Source organism: Vicia villosa, unplaced genomic scaffold (assembly GCF_029867415.1).
Source record: "Vicia villosa cultivar HV-30 ecotype Madison, WI unplaced genomic scaffold, Vvil1.0 ctg.000752F_1_1, whole genome shotgun sequence".
Taxonomy (NCBI): domain Eukaryota; kingdom Viridiplantae; phylum Streptophyta; class Magnoliopsida; order Fabales; family Fabaceae; genus Vicia; species Vicia villosa.
Genome location: NW_026705337.1, coordinates 58,917 through 67,876, shown reverse-complemented (window position 1 = coordinate 67,876; position 8,960 = coordinate 58,917).

Here is an 8,960-nt window from a genome sequence, read left to right as displayed (position 1 = left end):
TGACATTTCTCATTTCTTTAGCATTAAGGTACTTATCATTGGCACATTTGATCTTTTTCGTCTTTCTAGAGTCAAAATCAATAAGCCATTATTTGTTTCTAGTTAGGTGATTTGAGTAGACAATGCCTATATACCATTAGTCTACTATATATCCACCATCAGATTTAGAATCCATCAATAGCACTAGTTCATCCTCAAAATCTCCTTTGGCTATGTTTGCTTCTTTTGACTTCCTTTCCTTGATTGAGCAATAGTCAGCAACAAAGTTCTCAAACCTATTATAGTTATAAAAACGAACATTTCTCTTGTCAAACTTTTCATTTCCCTTATGATATTTCTTCTCATCAGATTTGGAGACTTCTAACTTCTTAGAACCACCGTGTATCTTCTTGGCCTCTAAACAAAATTGCTTCTGATTCTTCTTACCTAAATACGCTTTGAGAGCCTATTTTATCTCTCTTTTAGAGTTTTCCTCAATTAGACGCAACTCTTGTGCCTCTAGGCTATTCTGTAGCTCCTAAATTTTCATGGTGCTGAGGTTTTTAGAATGTTCAATTTCTACAACAACATAGTCAAACTGAGGAGTAACTGATCATAGTACCTTCTCAATAATAACTTGTTCAGAGAGTGTTTTTCCACAAGCCTTCATTTCATTGATGACCACAATCATTCTGGAGATGTAATTTGGTACTTTCTCATTGTTCTTCATGTTGATAATCTCATACTACTTACGTAGACGATGAAGCTTTGTAACGCCCGAATTTAATTAATTATTTAATTAAATTAATAAATGATTTATTCGTTGGAATTTGTCGAAGTCGGGATTTATCAGTATTATTCTAAAGGCGTAATTGGATTAATATGTTGATTTGAGTAGTTAAGTTATGGTCGGATTGGTCGGAGGAATACAATTGCGAGATGGTATTGTTTGCATTATGGATCAATTGTAGTTGGGGAATGTTATTGGGAATAATATTAGTTATGTTATGTGATTATTCAATTATGTGTGTTATTTAGCTTAATTGAGTAATTAAAGGAATATTATGAATTAGGCCTAAGTGAAAGAAATATAATACAATGCGATTGGATTGTGGGTTAAGCTCAATTAAGAAAAGAAGGATAGTAAGAGAGTTAGGGTTTTAGAGAAATAACTCTCATTTTGGAGAAATAAGAGAAAGAAGAGAAAGAAGGGAAGAAAGAGGAAAATTATGGCATGAAGAGGAAGGACTCCATTGAAGAAGGTGAAGCTTTTGCTAAGGTAAGGGTGGGGTTCTTACTCTATAAGGGTTGGCATGATGATGTTTATGGTGGGTTATATTGTATGTTATTCTCCATGGATGTGTGAGTTTGAAATGGTTAGGTTTTATGATAGAATCCATGAAATTGTGCCATTAATCATGTTGTTGATGTTTGTGTATGAACCCATTATTAGAAATATGTTTAGGAACCTTATATGTGTGCTAAATTGCTTTCAATTGATGTATAAATTTTATGAGGGTTAGTGGTTGTTGTATGGGGAGATTGGGGAAGGAAAATTGTGATTTCTGATATTTTACGCAGTGTAGGTCGACCATCACAGAAGCCAGGGTCGACCTGAGCAACCCAAAAAGGCATAAAATCTGGTTTTCTTCAGCATGCGTCGACCTATAAATTATGTGCGTCGACCTATAGAATTCCCTTGCATCGACTCATGGGTCGACCTTAGCTAACCTGAGGGGGACATAAATTTTTATGCGTTGACCTGAAGATTGCTTGCGTCGACCTGAAGACTTCCATTTTTGGCAGATTTTGTAAAGACCATAACTTTTGATCCGTAACTCCGTTTTATGCTCCATTTGAAGCGTTGGAAATCTAACGCAATGAACTATACCATGATGCAATGAAATGATCCATAGGATATAATTTCCTATTATGTTTATTAGGATTAGGTGATGAACTATGTTGTGTTAACATATGAAGTATGCCATTTGTTATGAATTGAGGTAACCATGTTGTAGTATAACTTGATGTATGTTTTTCTTATGAAAATACAATGTTATTGAGATGATGATATGTACCTTCCTTATGATGAGATAATCATCTATGCGATGATATGCATAATTGATAAAGATGTTGTATGTTATATGCGATTAATTGTGCGTATTTGATATGTATGAGTCGATGATGATGCCATGTGATGAATTAACAATATATATGAAGTTGAATATAACATGTTATGATGATTACTTGAATTAAGGAATATGATGAATATGTTGATATTGTTGGTAATAAGATGAATGGTTGATGTTTGTTGTAACATGATGAATTTGTTGTTGTCGTTAACATGATGAAATTGTTGATGTTTGTTGTAACATGATGAATTTGTTGTTGTTGTCGTTAACATGATGAAATTGTTGTTGTTGTTAACATGATGAATTTGTTGTTTTTATTGTTGTTAACATGATGAATTTGTTTTCGTTGTCGCTAGTATGTGGAAATTGTTGTTGTTATTGTCGTAGACCCTATGGTCAATGTTGATAAGTTATATTGTGACGTATTGTGAAGTGAAGTGATGCATTCTTATGAATGATGATGATTTTGTTGTTGTTGAAGTTCAACATTATATTGATAATGTTCGATGGTGATTTAGACGATGTTGTGACGTATTGGTTATGTGGTATTTGTGGATGTGCATCTTTGAGTCGCATCCATTGAATAAGTGTCTTTTTAGCCTGAAAATGGCAACGACTATTAGCCTGAAAGATGGCAACGACTATGAAAATGGAAATGATGATGGCCCAAGTGGCAATGTTTGAGACGGGAGTGTTACTCCAACGGTACCACATACATGTGCATAAAGTCAAGTCGCATATTGAGTTGCATCTTGTATGTTTGTGATTATGACGTGAATGTTGTGATATGTTGATAAAGTTATATTATACTGATAAGTGTTTTGTGATGAAAATGGTTGTAAGATGTTATGTGATGCGAAGTGGTGAAATTATGTATGATCTATATCTCCTATGTTATTTATCATGTATTCCTTTATATTGTAAGATATCTCAGCCCTTTGCTGATATTTCCCCTGCCGTGGGAAATGGGTAGGTACTCGAGATTAGCTGTGGATGTTCGAAGTGACTTCTTGAAGTCTTTATGTTGCTTTATGGCAAGTCGAGTTGGTGTCTATTGCTCTGATACGTAGCACTCGGGGGGGATTAGTCATTATTATTTAATTGTTGTATTCCATGATGACATTTGTTGTAAGTTGAATTGAAAGATGTTTATAAGTTGAAATTGGAAGTTGTTGGATAAAGTTTTGTTTCCGAATGCTATGTATCTTTGTTAAATGCAATATGAGTATGTTTGTTGGTTTAAGTTGAAATGTGACATCCCATTGTTTGTTGAAAATTTTTAAATGCACTTTGATTTTCGCTTATAATTGCATCTGTTGCAACCAACTTATAATTATCATTGACAAGATCAATAACATCTCGAGCGCCAAACAACATACGCATCTAAATCATCCACCGATTCTTGTTTTTTCTATCAAATACTGGAAGTTTTATTTAAGCTACTATTTTCGCCGTTCATCTTTGTTCTTGTACAAATTCACTCAGATCTCACCAACACTCGTGTTTCCCAATTCCTCATAATCAAGAATTGTGATTCTGTTCCGATTCTGATCTTCAATTCACTATGAATTGAATGAGCAAAAAAGCAATCACACACGTCTCACGTACACTCGTGTTTCCCTGTGAATCTAATTCGGAGTTCTAGATACCAATTGTTGGTGCACAAGGTTGAAGACGAAGAAGAGAGCGAGTTCTAACTAACTTTCTCTTTCAAACTGAAAACGATTACAAAGTGAATTCTATTCTAAACTAAAACTTGAGTTCAATATTTTTATCACCAGAAATAACTAAAAAAACTCAAATTAAATTGAAGTGCAAATATTAAAACTAAATATGTTAAATTTAAATTACACTCCAATATAAATGACCAATGAACACAAGTGGTAAAAACTGTACCAATTATCAAACCAATTTTACTACTAGTAGTTGATAAGAAAATACTTATAGTTTCCCTGTCTTTTGTTTTTTTGGCAAAAGTGTAGTGGTGCCAATTATTAGTAAGATATATCGCTTTTATGGACAATTAATCTTGATTTAGTAGTATTTTTTAGTTATAAAATGTCTGATTTTCATCTCGGGAAATATCAAATTTAGAAATGATGTCGAATATAAAAAATTATGATAAGTAAAGAAGACATCAAGTCTATCAAAATAGAAGATATGTGCCACATTACATCGTGTTTAGCAAGATACAAGCAGGTGCAGGTTTATCTTAACCTGGATTTATTAGGCGAGATCGTGGAAAAGATATTGTTATATTATTATTTTAATAAATATGTTACTTAATTTCTTTTAATATATTTGATATTTTAACATTAAATTTATTATTATTTTAATTATTATTGAATCATAAAAATATTTTTACATTTTTAAAAAATAACTAATATTATTTAATAGCATTATTATATCTAAAATTATAATTATAATTAAAAAATTCGTAAACATAAATTAAAAAAGTCTTCCAATATTTTCTATTAAATTTTTATAAGACTCTCCAAAATATTGGATGGTATTTTAGTAAATAAATTTAAAAAACCAATAATTTAATGAAAAATTTCCCATTTATCCTACTAAATATTCAATCTCTTCTCAAATTTTTATATTCTGTGATGGTGAAAAAAAATCAAAATTCATGTATTTTATTCTTCAACTACACATCGATCGACACGTTGTACCTACAAGAGCATCTAAAATGGCCATGTTTCACTTTTTGATGTCTACTCAAGATAATCATACCTAGTACCACTTTTTATTTTCCATCATTTTTCTGACACATAGTCTTTGAAACACAAGGCATCAAATTTTCTTTTCAGTAGACTTCTTCCTAACGTCTAGATTCACCCGCACCGGACCATTGGTCGGTTTCAGTCACTATCGAACGCAAAACTTAAATAAAACTGCGATTTCATTTTAAAATTTTTATTTTGACTGATACAATTTTGATTTTTGATAGATTAGTTTATTGAATAAATCAGATAATTTAATCAATTAAATATTTATTAAATTAAATTTATAAAAACTATTTCTTATAAAATTCAGTAATATTTATTTTTTAATTTAAAAAAAATCAATTTTAGAACAACACTATATTTTTATTATTAAATTTTTTTAATTATTAGGTGATAATATTTCGAGTAGTATTTGGCATTAATTTGATTATTATTATACTTTAAAGTATAGTAAATAATAATTAAAATTTTATATTATATTTTCTTAAATTATTGTAAATAAAAATGATAATATCATAACTTCATTATTAAATTAAAAAATATAATATTGTAACATAATTATTAAATTCCATCTTTAAAATATACAAATATATAATAATAAAAATAAAAAAAAAATTTAATTATTTATTGAATTCGGTCGGATTTGATTTTCGACGGATCTAAAACAATCATCAGAGTCCGGCAAAATCAATCATATAATATTCAAATTAAACAATTGAATCAATCCGACATCCGATTCAATTCAAATTTTTTATAAAAAAATTACAATAGATTAGTCGGTTTGAATCGATCGATAGTATGTAGAAATAATTAGTCGTTAATTTGTTTTTAATGTTTACATTAAATCATTTCTCCTTTAACTTTCACTAACATTTTATTAACTTTTTCATGTTTATGAAATTGCTAGTTGATGCCAAATCCAATATTTTTATATTATTTAAAATTGACATCATAACTTTGTAATAAGAAAAAATATTTATTATCAACATATTTTCAGGTTAAAAACGTTATAGGTTAACTTAAAATATTTAATATATGTTTTTCAAATGAGATGTGGTGTAAATTTTCACTATTAATTATACAAAAATAATCAATTGCATGTTAGTGATAAGAAAATTATTTTTTTATATTAAACATAACTCGTTTTTATAATATTTAATATTGGAGTGAGTGAATGACAATGTTAACGAAATGGTGTTTCAAGAATGTCGTTGTTTAATTTTATAAAAATATTAATTAAATTTGCTTATATTGTAAAAAGGCACTCCATATTATAGCATTAAATGACCGACAAATACATGTGACACATTTATATCACATGTTAGTACATTCCCATGATTAGTTTTGAAACTTTTCTTACTTCTCTATCCCAACAAATTTCTATCACATAGCTAATAATACCTCCATTATCACATCATTGCCAATTACTAATGATACTATTTTAATAGAAAGTATAATTTTTGAAAGGGAGGGTCAAAATCTAAAAGAAACATCAACTAAACAAAAATAATTCTACAATTCGAAACCCTTAATACATTATGCAAGATTAAAGACCAGATTTATGTAGGCACTTCTCATAAAGCCTCAAAGCATTTTCAGTTGAGATATGTTTCCATGATGTAAAAATTATTTTTACAAACAAATTATAAAATTCAAATAATTTACATTATCTAAATTTATATTGATTTATAGTTTATTCTTTCAAAAAGAAAAAAATAGAAAAGATCTGATCCATTTTTTATATGACGAAAAAATTATTAATAATCATTATTCTTTAATTTTCGAAGATGTGAGGTGTATCTACAAACACATTGTAAATAAAGTTAAAAGAGACGCCAAATTTTTTAGGTCTAAAGTTTAGAATATTTTTGTACTTGAGTTTGAACCGTAAATAAAATTTTATAGAAGAAGTTTGAGATTTAAAGACCTTTAACCTTCTTTGAGATAATTGTTTCTTTAGAATTTAAAGATGTATGAACAAACCAATCTTTCTATTCTATCAAGTCATGAGTTTGACTCTCACATACGACGCCAATAATCTGGTTGGATCTTAGAACCTTTGAGTATGACTGAATGAAACTATATGTTTGTTAAAAGACGTTCCATTTAATAAACCTAAAATCATAATTTTATTCGATTTATTAGTTCCTTTAACCATATAGTCTTAATATTTTGAGTTATTGGTAAACGAATTTATAAACCTTAAAATAGGAACATATAAAAACTTACTTTTAGTTTAAACGTCACAAAAATATGATTAAATGAATTCTTGTCATTTAATAGAAAAATATACCTCTCTCTTCCTAATAAGAAATTTAGAAAATCTAACTATAAATAAATATTAAATGTAGGTGACAACTTCTCGACATCATACAAATTGGATAATATACCTTCACTCTATTATTTGTTGACATTTTATTTTATTATATTTATTCTTTGAAGTTTTTTTTTTAAGAAATGTGATTTGGCCTAACACAATCTTACAAAACCAGCTTGTAAGGTGAGGATTGTCCCACTTGTAAGGACATGTTCAGGCTATATATTGTCCGATGTGAGACTCTTAACACACCCCCTCACGCCCAGGACTAGACAACTGGAGCATGGAAATAAATGGTGGGTGACCCAATAGCGGAAACCATAGAAGGTGGCCCACCAGATCTTAAACGAGACTCTTGATACCATGTTAAGAAATATGGTTGGCCTAACTCATCCCTACAAAACCGGGTTTGTAGGGTGAGGATTGCCCCCTTATAAGGACATGTTTATGTCATATATTATCCGGTGTGGGACTCTTAACGCACCCCCTCACGCCCATGACATATTTTATTGGTTTTTGCATTATTCTTGTTGTACACATTATTCCTCTCATTGTGAATGATAACTTTCTAGTAAAAGAACAAAATTTTAATTGGCATGAGAGCAGACACCATGTTGTGGTCGGGCGAGCTCTAGGGGATCTATTCATTATGTTCAAACTGGATAATGCTAAAGAAGAAGTATATATAAACTAGCCACATATCATATGATAGCATGAACTATGATTATTAGAAATGCCGCATGACTTCCTTTATCAAAAACGTCTTCATACTCTTCAATAATTTTACTATTCCAAAGAAGCGTAGGAGACACTCATAACTTCACATGAAAGTACCTCAAACGTTCGTATGTCAAGACTCCAACTTCTCACAACAAAATTTGATAACCTCAAAATGGAATAAGATGAAACAATTGTTGATTTCTATGTTCGCCTTCGTGGCTTAGCCTAATGCTCATTTACCATTGGTGGAAAAAAATATGAAGAAAAGTTGGCCAGAAAGATCCTCAGGTCTCTTCCAAAAAGGTATTGCACGAAATTTATAACTATAGAAGAAGCTCAGGACATCAGTCCCATCAAAGTGGATGAACATATTGGCTCATTGCTAATTTTTTAAATGACTTTCGAGGCATGCATTTTTATTCTTCTAACTTTAGGAACTTTATGATGCACGGAAGTAGACTTCCTTTTTCCTTGTTGCTTCTCAAATAACCTTTGGTTGTTCTCCATTGATGGTGATTTAAAAAGGTGAAAAGAAAGTTTGATGGAAGAAATGGGTTTGGAATGATGTTTGAATGCAATGAGAGCACGTGAGATGAATTTGAAATTAAATGAGAAATGTTTGTATGCAAGGAATTATGTAATGAGATAGATGTAATAATTGAAGGATAGAAAAACACTTAGAAAGGGGGGGGGGGGGGTTTAATAAGTGTAACTTTAAAGACTCTTAAGATAAAAACAATGAACAAAATATTTTTATCCTGGTTCGTTGTTAACGAAACTACTCCGGTCCACCCCCTTAGAGTGATTTACCTCAACTGAGGATTTAATCCACTAATCAATCTTGATTACAATGGTTATCCACTTAGAAACACTCTAAGTCTTCTAGAGTATACTAATCACACCTTGATCACTCTAGGAAATCACCACTTAGAAACCTTTAAGTCTTTTAGAGTCTACTGATCTCACTGATCACTCTAGAAACCTTTTACAAATCAATGTAAAATAAATGTTTACAAGAGTATGAATTTGCTTCTTAAAAAGCTATAATCACAACTGTGATATTTCTCTTAAGTTCTAAGCTTA